Source organism: Leucoraja erinacea, chromosome 11 (genome assembly GCF_028641065.1).
Source record: "Leucoraja erinacea ecotype New England chromosome 11, Leri_hhj_1, whole genome shotgun sequence".
Taxonomy (NCBI): domain Eukaryota; kingdom Metazoa; phylum Chordata; class Chondrichthyes; order Rajiformes; family Rajidae; genus Leucoraja; species Leucoraja erinaceus.
In genome coordinates this window covers 15,630,470-15,645,098 of record NC_073387.1, presented here as the reverse complement: position 1 = coordinate 15,645,098, position 14,629 = coordinate 15,630,470, and positions in this window count along the sequence as shown.

Here is a 14,629-nt window from a genome sequence, read left to right as displayed (position 1 = left end):
GACCCAAAACTGCACACAATACTCCAGGTGTGGTCTCACTAGGGCTCTGTACAACTGCAGAAGGACCTCTTTGCTCCTATATTCGATTCCTCTTGTTATAAAGGCCAACATGCCATTCACTTTCTACACTACCTGCTGTACCTGCATGCTTACTTTCATAGACTAATGTACAAGGATCCCCAGATCCCGTTGTACTTCCCCTTTTCCCAACAGAGGCCCGGGACCATTGGAGAGAGTGGAGGAGGGTCAGGGCGGTGAGTATATAAATCGAGCGCGGGGCTTGCTTTTACAGAGGCCCGGGACCGTTGGAGAGAGTGGAGGAGGGTCAGGGCGGTGAGTATATAAATCGAGTGCGGGGCTTGCTTTTACAGAGGCCCGGGAACAGTTGGAGAGAGTGGAGGAGGGTCAGGGCTTACAGAAATCTGTAACGTTCCACACTTCATAGGGAGCAAAGATCTTATAGTTGCTATAGGATCTTTGATAGGGAGGGTTCTGGTGGAAGCCGTTGATTGGTGGAAGCAGGCTAGAGGGAGCAGCTGATTGGGTGCAACCTCAGGTTAGCATTTTCTGGCTAAAGGTACAGTGGACTAAAGGTACAGTGCTTTAGTAAAGGTACAGTGGGCTAAAGGTACAGTGCTTTAGTAAAGGTACAGTGAGTTAAGGGTACAGTGCTTTTTGTTTATATAATAAAGGTGCAGTTTAAAGGTCAAGAGGGAGCAGCTGTTGTGAGTCAGATACCTGCTGATTTCTCCCAGCAGTTTCTATTGTATTATACTTGTATCGGATCCAGGGTAAGGCGGGAGAATGACAGCCAGAGCAGTGTACTGTTCGGGATGTCAGATGTGGGAGGTCATGGTGTCGGATGGCCCTCCAGACATCCACATCTGCACCAGGTGCAGCGAGATGGGGCTCCTAAGGGACCGTATTAGGATCCTGGAGCAGCAGCTCGATGACCTCTGTCTGGTCAGGGAGAGTGAGGAGGTCATAGAGGGGAGTTATAGGGAGGTGGTCACTCCAAAACCACGGGAGAGAGACATGAGGGTCACGCTAAGGAAGGGCAAGGGGCAGAGGCAGGAACAAGTGAGTACTCCAATGTCGGTAAACCTTGCAAATAAGTACTCCTGTTTGAGTACGGATGGGGATGACAGCCTGCCCGGGGGTAGCGAGAGCGGACGGGCCTCCAGCACAGAGACCGGCCCTGTTACTCCTGAAGGTAGGGACAAAATGAAGCGGGCAATAGTAATTGGGTACTCTATTGTTAGGGGGTCGGATAGGCGATTCTGTGGACGCAGTCGGGAGACCAGGATGGTGGTCTGCCTCCCTGGTGCCAAGGTCTCGGACATGTCTCAACGCGTCCAAGATATCCTGAAATCAGAGGGAGAGGAGCCTGAGGTCGTGGTACATATAGGTACCAATGACATGGGTAAAAAAAGGGAAGAGGTCCTGAAGGGAGGATTTAGGGAGTTGGGAGGAGAGTTAAGGAAAAGGACCAAAAAGGTAACAATCTCAGGATTACTGCCTGTGCCACGTGACAGTGAGAGTAGGAATGGAGCAAGGTGGAGGATAAATGCGTGGCTGAAAGACTGGTGCAGAGGGCAGGGATTCAAGTTTCTGGATCATTGGGACTTATTTTGGGGAAGGTGGGACCTGTACAGAAAGGATGGGTTGCACTTGAACCCGAGGGGGACCAATATCCTGGCGGGGAAATTTGCAAAGGCTACTGGGGAGACTTTAAACTAGAACGGTTGGGGCGAGGAACTCAAATAGAGAAAGCTAGTAGACAGAATGGGAGGCAGGAAGCAGAAAAGGGAAGCACTCGGGCACAAGAGTAGAAAGAAAAAAAAGGAAATAAACAGAGAATAAGAGGCGGGGGGTTTCTTAAATGTGCATATTTTAATGCTAGGAGCATTGTAAGAAAGGTGGATGAGCTTAGAGTCTGGATAGACACCTGGAAGTATGATGTTGTGGCGATCAGTGAAACATGGTTGCAGAAGGGCTGTGATTGGAGACTAAATATTCCAGGATTTTGTTGCTTCAGGTGTGATAGAATTGGAGGGGCAAGAGGTGGAGGTGTTGCATTACTAGTCAGGGAAGATATTACAGCAGTGCTTTGGCAGGATAGATTGGAGGGCTCATCTAGGGAGGCTATTTGGGTGGAACTGAGAAGTGGGAAAGGGGTAGCAACACTTATAGGGGTGTATTATAGACCGCCAAATGGGGGTCGAGAATTGGAAGAGCAAATATGTAAGGAGATAGCAGATATTAGTAGTAAGCACAAAGTAGTGATTGTGGGAGATTTCAACTTTCCACACATAGACTGGGAAACACATTCGGTAAATGGGCTGGATGGTTTGGAGTTTGTAAAATGTGTGCAGGATAGTTTTTTGCAGCAATACATAGAGGTACCTACTAGAGGAGGGGCAGTGTTGGACCTCCTGTTAGGAAATGAGACGGGACAGGTGGCGGAGGTATGCGTTGGGGAGCACTTCGGGTCCAGTGATCACAATACCATTAGTTTCAATATAATTATGGAGAGGGTCAGAACTGGACCTAGGGTTGAGATTTTTGATTGGAGAAAGGCTAACTTTGATGAGATGCAAAATGATTTAAAAGGAGTGAACTGGGACATTTTGTTTTATGGGAAGGATGTAGAAGAGAAATGGAGGACATTTAAAGGGGAAATTTTAATAGTACAGAATCTTTATGTTCCTGTTCGGTTGAAAGGAAACAGTAAAAAGTGGGAAGAGCCCTGGTTTTCAAGGGAAATTGGACATCTTGTTCGGAAAAAGAGGGAGATCTACAATAATTATAGGCAGCATGAAGTAAATGAGGTGCTTGAGGAGTATAAGGAATGTAAAAATAATCTTAAGAAAGAAATTAGAAAAGCTAAAAGAAGACATGAGGTTGCTTTGGCAAGTAAGGTGAAAGTAAATCCAAAGGGTTTCTACAGCTATATTAATAGCAAAAGGATAACGAGGGATAAAATTGGTCCATTGGAGAGACAGAGTGGACAGCTATCTGCAGAGCCAAAAGAGATGGGGGAGATATTGAACAATGTATTTTCTTCGGTATTCACCAAGGAGAAGGATATTGAATTATGTGAGGTAAGGGAAACTAGAAGAGTAGCTATGGATACTATGAGTTTCAAAGTAAAAGAAGTACTGACACTTTTGAAAAATATAAAAGTGGATAAGTCTCCAGGTCCTGACAGGATATTCCCTAGGACATTGAGGGAAGTTAGTGTAGAAATAGCCGGGGCTATGACAGAAATATTTCAAATGTCATTAGAAACGGGAATAGTCCCCGAGGATTGGCATACTGCGCATGTTGTTCCATTGTTTAAAAAGGGTTCTAAGAGTAAACCTAGCAATTATAGGCCTGTTAGTTTGACTTCAGTGGTGGGCAAATTAATGGAAAAGATACTTAGAGATAATATATATAAGCATCTGGATAAACAGGGTCTGATTAGGAACAGTCAGCATGGATTTGTGCCTGGAAGGTCATGTTTGACTAATCTTCTTGAATTTTTTGAAGAGGTTACTAGGGAAATTGACGAGGGTAAAGCATTGGATGTTGTCTATATGGACTTTAGTAAGGCCTTTGACAAGGTTCCTCATGGAAGGTTGGTTAAGAAGGTTCAACTGTTGGGTATAAATGCAGGAGTAGCAAGATGGATTCAACAGTGGCTGAATGGGAGAAGCCAGAGGCTAATGGTGGATGGTTGTTTGTCGGGTTGGAGGCAGGTGACTAGTGGGGTGCCTCAGGGATCGGTGTTGGGTCCTTTGTTGTTTGTCATGTACATCAATGATCTGGATGAAGGTGTGGTAAATTGGATTAGTAAGTATGCAGATGATACCAAGATAGGGGGTGTTGTGGATAATGAAGAGGATTTCCAAAGTCTACAGAGTGATTTAGGCCATTTGGAAGAATGGGCTGAAAGATGGCAGATGGAGTTTAATGCTGATAAATGTGAGGTGCTACACCTTGACAGGACAAATCAAAATAGGACGTACATGGTAAATGGTAGGGAATTGAAGAATACAGTTGAACAGAGGGATCTGGGAATAACCGTGCATAGTTCCTTGAAGGTGGAATCTCATTTAGATAGGATGGTAAAGAAAGCTTTTGGTATGCTAGCCTTTATAAATCAGAGCATTGAGTATAGAAGCTGGGATGTAATGTTAAAATTGTACAAGGCATTGGTGAGACCAAATCTGGAGTATGGTGTACAATTTTGGTCACCCAATTATAGGAAGGATGTCAACAAAATAGAGAGAGTACAGAGGAGATTTATTAGAATGTTGCCTGGGTTTCAACAACTAAGTTACAGAGAAAGGTTGAATAAGTTAGGTCTTTATTCGCTGGAGCGCAGAAGGTTAAGGGGGGACTTGATAGAGGTCTTTAAAATGATGAGAGGGATAGACAGAGTTGATGTGGATCAGCTTTTCCCTTTGAGAATAGGGAAGATTCAAACAAGAGGACATGACTTCAGAATTAAGGGACAGAAGTTTAGGGGTAACATGAGGGGGAACTTCTTTACTCAGAGAGTGGTAGCGGTGTGGAATGAGCTTCCAGTGGAAGTGGTGGAGGCAGGTTCGTTGGTATCATTTAAAAATAAATTGGATAGGCATATGGATGAGAAGCGAATGGAGGGTTATGGTATGAGTGCAGGCCGGTGGGACTAAGGGAAAAAGGTTGTTCGGCACGGACTTGTAAGGCCGAGATGGCCTGTTTCCGTGCTGTAATTGTTATATGGTTATATGGTTAACTTGACGCCATTTAGATAGTAATCTGCCTTCCTGTTTTTGCTACCAAAGTGGATAACCTCACATTTTCCGCATTAAACCTCATCTGCCATGCATCTGCCCACTCCCCCAACCGGTCCAAGGCACCCTGCATTCTCATAGCATCCTCCTCACAGTTCACACTGCCACCCAGCTTTGTGTCACCTGCAAATTTGCTAATGTTACTTTGAATCCCTTCATCCAAATCACTGATGTATATTGTAAATAGCTGCAGTCATAGCACCGAGCCTTGTGGTACCCCACTAGTCACTGCCTGCCATTCTGAAAGGGACCCGTTAATCCCTACTCTTTGTTTCCTGTGTGTCAACCACTTCTCTATCCATGTCAGCACTCTACCCCCAATACCATGTGCCCTAATTTTGGCCACTAATCTCATATGTGGGACCTTATCAAGCTTTCTGAAACTCCAGGTACACTACATCCACTGACTCTCCCTTGTCCATTTTCCTAGTTACATCTTCAAAAAATTCAAGAAGATTTGTCAAGCATGATTTCCCCTTCGTAAATCGATGCTGACTTGGACCGATCCTGTTACTGCTATCCAAATGTTCGGCTATCTCATCTTTTATAATTGACTCCAGCATCTTCCCCACCACCGATGTCAGGCTAACTGGTCTATAATTCCCTGTTTTCTCTCTCCCGCCTTTCTTAAAAAGTGGGATAACATTAGCTACCCTCCAATCCACAGGAACTGTTCCTGATTCTACTGATGCGTGCTGTCAAGCTACAGTGTACCGTTTGCCCAACGGGAGGAGGGAGAAGAAAGAATGGGTGGTGCAATTCTTTGATCATGTTGGAGCTGTTTTTGACCTGAATACAGTAATTGTCTGCAATAGCATGATATTTACTACGAGCAGCTTTTGCACTTACATATACTGAAGAACAATTCGATATCAACAGTGAGAACTGTTCTTCTTTGATCTTGTATTTCACAAGCATATCGTTCCTTATCCTGTATTTGGAAATCATGGACTATCAGATAGACTGTGTTATTCAGCTGAATCTGGTCTGTGTTTCTCCGTCCAGCCTGCTGAGAAGGTTTTTTCTCTGTCCAGTGAAGACTGACGGTATCAGGGAGCTTGGAGATAGTACAGTTCAGGGTAACATCACTGCCCCAAAACTGATACCGAGGATCCCGCTCAACTACATGTTAAATAAAGATAAAGTAATGAAAGAAAATGAAATTAATTGGAATTGTTAACCCAGGTGATTATTCATTTCTATGTATTCCTTATTACTTTAATGTCATCACTATATGAAAATGACAAATACTATATGATGTAGGAATTTCTGAAAGCAGAAAGTATTTGCACAAGTTTGTAATGCCCGTCCCACTTAGGAAACCTGAACGGAAACCTCTGGTGACCTTGCCCACAACCCAAGGTTTCCATGAGGTTGGCGGGAGAGAGAAGGGGGGAGAGAAGGGGGAGGAGAAGGGGGAGGAGAAGTGGCGGAGAAGGGGAGGAGAAGGGGAGAGAAGGAGTGGAGACAGTTTTAAGAAGTTTATTAAAGTTAGCGGGCATTTTACCTACCGGCAGGTCTTCCAGGTCCTGAAAACTCCAATGAGCCAATCAAAATGGCCGGTCAGCGAAGGAGATGGCCTTCGACTGCCTGTAAGTAAATAGCGACGCCAAGCCACTGGCTTCGACCAAACGGCAACCTGTTTTTAGTCGACGCCAGTTTTGATTTTGTTGAAACAATCGAAGCAACCTAGATGAAGCCTCGACCACGCGGAAACCACTTTCGGCCATTAGGGAGAGTGACCAAAACCTCCAGCGACCTCATGGAAACCTTGGGTCGCGGCAAGGTCACCAGAGGTTTCAGTTCAGGTTTCCTAAGTGGAACAGGGACATTATATTGTTAACCCAGGAGACTTATCTACTGGAGAAGCATGATTGGAAATGAGGTCAAGAAGGTGAAGCTAACGTAAAGTGTGAATAGGAGAGGCAGTAAATATATTTGGGAAGTGTTTAGATTGTAAGACAAAGCCAAACTGGAGCAAAGATAAACATAGGATGTTTGTAAAGCAGGTTGAGGGGAATAAAACTGATCCTAAGAGAAGAGAAATCACTTTATTATACCCATTTACATGATAAATGGGAGAATGCTTTCTGAAGCAGAGGATGAAAAGTCTTTCCTGTTGGTTTTCACTAGAGGCAACTACAACAGAAATAAAACAAGGATCAAAGACTACGATGAAATGTTATTGGTGAATTATTTAAAAGTAAAATCCACATGACATGAATGGGAAAAAATACTGTAAGTGTTGTGTGAGTGAAGCATTTTGGACCATCAGAGTGCTTCCTAGTATGTACACTCAAGGTCTGAATAAACGGGAAACTCACATCTGCTGTATGAGATTTTCTTTGTGTGCTGTCCTGAACTAAGCCGTCATTGATAGGGTGACTGGCCCATATGAAAGCCAGATTAAGGATTCAGGTCAGACACACAGTTCCTTCCAACACTATGCAATAACAAAGGAGTAAAGGAAAAGGAAAGGGAATCACAATTCATTGATTCTGACTGGGTGAGAAGGGGGGGAGGCTCTGGAAATTATAGAGAGCTGATCAAGAGTAATGGGGAAATGATTGTCACAAACAGGCATATAGTATAAAACAGGACCTTTAGAGTATAATTCTGCACCAATTATCAAACACTCTTCCATCAATCCTACACTAATCCCACCTCTCTCCCTGCGTTTCCATCAAATAATCCATTAAAATACACTTCATCTGGACCAAATGCAGGCTAATTGGACTAGTTTAGATGGGGCATCTTGGTCGGTATGAACAAATTGTGCTGAAGGGCCTGTTTCCATGCTATATGACTCTATACCCTCCAGATTATACCACTCACCTCCCTAACTATAAGCAATTTACAGTGGCCAATTAAACATCAACCAGCACATTTTTGTTCATGAAATTTTCTGTGGACAGTGGTCATTGACAAATCCACACCTGACTTCTGAAGAGTGTTTCTGATTTGTCGGGCAGGTGTTTGGGTTTTTTTTCTTTATTATAGAGAGAATTCTTCTATCGTCAGCTGTGTAGGTCTTCCTTGGCCTGTCAATCCTTTTGCGATTAGTAAGCTCACCAGTGCTCTCTTTCTTCTTAATGGTGTTCCAAATAGTTGATTTTGGTAAGCCAAAGGTTTGGCTGATGTCTCTAACAGTTTTATTCTTGTTTCTCAGTCTCATAATGGCTTATTTGACTTTCATTGGCACAACTTTAGTCCTTATTTTGATAAACAGGAATAAAAGTTTCCACTGGTGATGGAAAGACTGGAGGAAAGACTAGGTGCTGAGAGTTCTCTTATGCCTGCATTAAGGAAGCAATTAAACACACCTGAGTAATTACAAATGCCTGTGAAGCCATGCGTCCAAAACATTATGGTGTCCTGAAATGGGGGGACAATGTATAAACACAGCTGTAATTGCTACATGGTGAAACAAAAGTGTACACAAATACTATTTAATAAAATCTGACAATGTTCACTTTAACCACATATGATTTTTTTTAAATTACAAATCTCAAATTGTGGAGTACAGAGGGAAATAAATAAATGATGGATCTTTGTCCCAAACATTATGGAGGGCACTGTATATTGTCAATATCTGGGGTCCCAGCCCTGAGCCTTGCGGCACCCCACTACTCACTGTCTGCCGTTCTTGAAAGGACCCGTTAATTCCTACTCTTTGCATCTTGTCTGCCATCCAGTTCTCTATCCATGTCAATACCCACCCCAATGCCATGTGCTCTAATTTTGCACACTAACCTGTTATGTGGGACCTTGCCCAGATACACCACATCCACTGGCTCTCCCTTATCCATTCTACTTGTTGCATCCTCAAAAAATTCCAGAAGATTAGTCAAGCATGATTTTCCCCTTCATAAATCCATGCTGACTTTGACCCATCCTGTCACTGTTTTCCAAATGCGCTGTTATAACATCTTTAACAATCAACTCAAGCATCTTCCCCATTACAGATGGAAGGTTAACTGGTCTATAATTCCCCATTTTTTCTCTCCCTCCTTTCTAGGGTTACATTGGTTACCTTCCAGTCCACAGGAACTGATCCAGAGTAGAGAGAACATTTTGAAAAATGATCATCAATGCATCCATGATTTCTAGGGCCACCTCCTTGAGTACTCTGGGATGCAAACCTGGGGATTTATCTGCCTTCATTCCCAACAGTTTACCTAACACCATTTCCTGACTAATGTGGATTCCCTTCAGTTCCTCCTTCCCACTAGATCCTCAGTCCTCTAGTATTTCTGGAAAATTGTTTGTGTCTTCCTTAATGAAGACAGAACCAAAGTACTGCCAAAAGAACCAAAAACTGTTCTACCATTTCTTTGTTTTCCATTACTGTATAAATTCACCTGTCTCTACTTGTAAAGGTCCTACATTTGTCTTCACTAATATTTTCCCTTTTACATATCTTAAGAAGCTTTTAGAGTCAGTTTTTATATTCCCGCAAGCTTTCTTTCATGCTCTTTTTCCTCTTCTTAATTAACCCCTGTGTCCTCCTGTGTTCAGTTCTAAATTTCAAGTTCAAGCTCAAATTCAAGTGAGTTTATTGTCATATGTCCCTGTATAGGACAATGAAATTCTTGCTTTGCTTCAGCACACGGAACATAGTAGGCATTTACTACAAAACAGATAAATGTGTCCATATACTATAATATAAATATATACACACATGAATAAATAAACTGATCAAGTGCAAATAACAGAAAATGGGTTATTAATAATCAGAGTTTTATCCGAGCCAGGTTTAATAGCCTGATGGCTGTGGGGAAGTAACTATTCCTGAACCTGGTTGTTGCAGTCTTCAGGCTCCTGTACCTTCTACCTGAAGGTAGCAGGGAGATGAGTGTGTGGCCAGGATGATGTGGGTCTTTGATGATACTGCCAGCCTTTTTGAGGCAGCGACTGCGATAAATCCCCTCGATGGAAGGAAGGTCAGAGCCGATGATGGACTGGGCAGTGTTTACTACTTTTTGTAGTCTTTTCCTCTCCAGGGCGCTCAAATTGCCAAACCAAGCCACGATGCAACCTGTCAGCATGCTCTCTACTGTGCACCTGTAGAAGTTAGAGAGAGTCTTCCTTGACAAACCGACTCTCCGTAATCTTCTCAGGAAGTAGAGGCGCTGATGAGCTTTCTTGATAATTGCATTAGTGTTCTCGGACCAGGAGAGATCTTCAGAGATGTGCACGCCCAGGAATTTGAAGCTCTTGTCCCTTTCAACCATCGACCTGTTGATATAAATGGGGCTGTGGGTCCCCCTCCTACTCCTTCCAAAATCCACAATCAGTTCCTTGGTTTTGCTGGTGTTGAGGGCCAGGTTATTGTGCTGGCGCCATATGGACAGTTGCTCGATCTCTCTTCTATACCTTGACTCATCCCCATCAGTGATACGCCCCACAACAGTGGTGTCGTCAGCGAAATTGATGATGGAGTTCGCACTGTGACTGGCTACGCAGTCATGAGTATAGAGTGAGTACAGCAGGGGGCTGAGCACGCAGCTTTGAGGTGCTCCCGTGCTGATTGTTATCGAGGCTGACACATTTCCACCAATATGAACAGACTGTGGTCTGTGAATGGGGAAGTCGAGGATCAAATTGCAGAGGGATGCGCAGAAACCCAGTTCTGCGAGTTTGGTAACCAGCTTGGAGGGGATGATTGTGTTAAATGCCAAGCTGTAGTCGATGAATAACAGCCTGACATATGAGTTTTTGTTGTCCAAGTGGTCCAGAGCGGAGTGGAGGGCCAGCGAGATCGCATCCACCGTTGATCTGTTGTGGCGGTAAGCGAACTGCAGTGGGTCCAGGTTTTTGTCGAGGTAGGAGTTGATTTGCTCCAACCTCTCAAAGCACTTCATCACCACCGGCGTTAGTGCCACTGGTCGATAGTCATTGAGGCACGTCACCTTACTCTTCTTGGGCACTGGTATAATTGATCTCCCAGTCCTCCGGTTTGCTGCTTGCTCTGGCCAATTTTCTGCCTTTTCCTTGGATTTGACACTATCCTTGAATTTCCTCATTAGCTACGGTTCAGCCTCCTTCCCTGTTTTATTTTTTCGACAGACAGGGATGAACGATTTATGTAGTTCATCCACGCGGTTTTTAAATCTTTGCTATTGCATCTCCACCGTCAACCCTTTAAGTATAATTTGCCCGTCTATCTTAACCAATTCCCGTCTCATACCTTCAAAGTTTCCTTTGTTTAAGTTCAGGACCCTAGTCTCTGAATTAACCATGTCACTCTCAGTTCTAAAGCAGAATTCCACCATATTATGGTCACTGTTGCCCAAGGGGCTTTGCACAACAAGATTGTTAATTAATCCGTCCTCATTACACAATACCCAGTCTAGGATGGCCTGTCCTCTAGTCGGTTCTTCTACATATTGGTTTAAAAAAAAACACCTCGTATACATTCCAGGAAATCCTCCTCCTCAGCGTTGCTACCAATTTGGTTGGCCCAATCTATATGTAGATTAAGGTCACCCATGGTAATTGCTGTAACTTTGTTACACGCATCCCTAATTTCCTGCTTTATGCTATCCCCAACCTCCCGACTGCTGTTTTGTGGTCTGTATACAATTCTTACAAGCGTTTTCTGCCCTTGGCATTTCGCAGTTCTACCCATACCGATTCTACAGCATCCAAGCTAATGTCTCTCCTTGCTATTGCATTAATCTCCTCTTTAATCAGCAGTGCCACGTCACCTCCTCTTCCTTTCTGTCTATCCTTCCTGAATATTGAATATCCCTGCATGTTGAGCTCTCAGCTTTGGTAACTCTGGACCATGTCTCCTTAATTCCAACTATATCATATCCCTTAACTACTAACTGCACATTCTATTCATCCACCTTATTACGAATGCTCCTCGCATTAAGGCACAAAGCTTTCAGGTTTGGTTTTCTTATCTCCCTTCTACCTTTTGCTCCTGTCCTACTTTTATGGCCCTCTGTCTCCTTGCATTGGTTCCCATCCCCCTGCCCTGTTGCTTTAAACGAGACCTTTCCTACATTCTCTTCCCCGTTAACTGCACGCATACGCATCCAAGTTTTTGACTGCACCCCCACGCCCCCACCCCCCACTGTTTAGTTTAAACCCACCAGTGTAGCACTAGCAAACCTGCCAGCCAAAATGTCAGTTCCCCTCCAATTAAGGTGCAACCCCTCCCTTTTGTACAGGTCACCGCTGCCCGAGAAGAGATCCCGGTGATCTAGAAATCTAAATCCCTGCCCCCTGCAGCAACTCCTCAGCCACACATTCAGTGTCCTATCTCCCTGTTCCTACCCTCACTAGCACGAGGTACTGGAAGCAACCCAGAGTTAACCACCCTAGAAATCCTGCTTTTCATCCTACTACCTAGTTCTGATTACTCATGTTGTAGAACCTCCTTCCTCTTCTCACCCATGTCATTTGTGCCCACATGCATTACTACTTCTGGCTGTTCACCTTCCCTCTCGAAGATGTTCTTAAGTCGGTCTGAGACATCTTGGGCCCTGGCACCAAGGAGGCAACACACCGTCCTCGAGTCTCGCCTGTCGGCACAGAATCTCCTGTCCGCACCTCCAATAATGGTGTCACCCACCACTATGGCTCTGCCTAACGTCGGTCTCAGTCGCCGAGCCAGGATTCGAGTAACAGACCTGTCCACCGTTTGGACTGGAAGCGTTGTCTTCCCCGACAGCTCCCAAGAGGGTGTACCTGTTTGCAACAGGTACTTCCACCGAGGTCTCCTGCACTTGATTCATCCCCTTCCTTTTCATCTCTAACCGCCGCACCTTTTGTACTCTTGGAGTGACGACCTGACTGTAGGTCCTGTCCAGGAAGCTTTCGTCTTCTCGGATGGACCACAGGTCATCTAGCTGCTGCTCCAGTTCTCTAACTCGGTTCTTGAGGAGCTGCATCTGGACACAGTTCCCCCAGGTTTAGTGGTCAGTGACACCAGTGGTGCCCATGACTTCCCACATCCTGCATCACTGCAGTAATATTCCTGCCATCACCTCTATAAGTTTAAATATTTTAATTAAATTAAACACGCAACCGAATAAATGTAGCCTCCTCGCCTGAGCCTCCTCGCCAAAGACTCTTGAACCAAAGACTTACACTTTACCTCTCCAAGGCACTTTGCCTCAACAAGGCCGCTCCCAACAGGCCACTTAACGGCTCAGGCAGCATCGATGATAACATGAATAGACAACGTTTCAAAAATGTGAAGCGAGAGGAAGGATTATAGACGGGATGGGACACCGCTTTCCACCTACATTCCTTCCTCTGCCATCACAATTCATGCCTCTTCTAACCTCATCTCATTTTTGCATTTTCATCTCGGGGCTTTGTCCAGCCACGTGCCAATCAAAATCCTCCCACACCTCCAGCCACCTATCACTTGTTAGGGTTTATCCCACCCCCACCTCTTTACCAGCTTTCTCTTCCCTATTACAATCAATCCAAGAAACGGACCTGACCTGGAGAGTCACCTCTCCATGTTCTCCAGAGATGTTGTCTGACCCGTAAGTTGCTCCAGCACTTTGTTGGTAAACCAGCATCTGCAGTTCCTTGTATCTGCAACAACTAGTTGTGAATTACCATGTCTCAATGTAACCGATCATGTCAGACCATCAGGTTACATGAAAAATATTCAGATGGCTAGCCAGTCTGTGATAGTACAAAAGAAGAGGCGATTATGATGAATGCAGCAGATATGCACAGAATATACTGACCGACATCCACTACAAACCCACTGACTCCCATGGCTATCTGGATTACACTTCTTCCAACCCTGCTTCCTGTAAGGACTCCATCTCCTAATCCCAATTCCTCCATCTACGCCGCAACTGCACCCAGGTTGAGGTGTTCCAAACCAGGGCATCGGAGGTATCCTCATTCTTTAGGGAAAGGGGGTTCCTCTCTCCATCTATAGATGAGGCTCTCACCAGGCTCTCCTCTATATCCCGTAGCTCCGCTCTCACTCCCCATCCCCTCACTCGTAACATGGACATGAGTCCCCCTTGTCCTCACCTTCCACCCTACCAGCCGCCAGACAACAGATAATCTTCCAACATTTTCGCCACCTCCAACGGGATCCCACCACTGGCCACATCTTCCCATCCACTCCCCTATCGGCTTTCCGCAGCGACTGCTCCCTCCGTATATCCCTGGTGAATTTATCCCTTCACACCCAAACTACCCCCTCCCCTGTTACTTTCCTTTGAAACTGCAGCAAATGCTACACTTGTTGCTTTACCTCCCCCTTGACTCCATCCAAGGACCCAAGCAGTCTTTCCAGGTGAGGCAGACGTTCACCTTCACCTCCTCCAACCTCATCTATAGCATCCGCTGCTCTAGATGTCAGCTGCTCTACATCGGTGAGACCAAGCATAGGCTTGGCGATCGCTTCGCCCAACACCTCCGCTTGGATCGCATTAACCAACCTGATCTCCCAGTGGCCCAGCAGTTCAACACCCCCTCCTATTCCGAATCCGACCTTTCAGCCCAGGGCCTCCTCCATGGCCAGAGTGAGTCCCACCGCAAATTGGAAAAGCAGTACCTCAGATTTCGCTTGGGCAGTTTACACCCCAGCGGTATGAACATTGACTTCTCCAATTTCAGGAGGTCTTGCTTTCTCCCTACTTCCCCTCCCCTTCCCAGCACTCCCACAGCCCACTGTCTCCGCCTCTTCCTTTCTTCTTCCCGCCCCATCCCCCCATCCGACATCGGTCTGAAGAAGGGTCTCTACCCAAAATGTCACCCATTCCTTCGCTCCATAGATGCTGCCTCACCCGCTGAATTTCTCCACCAATTTT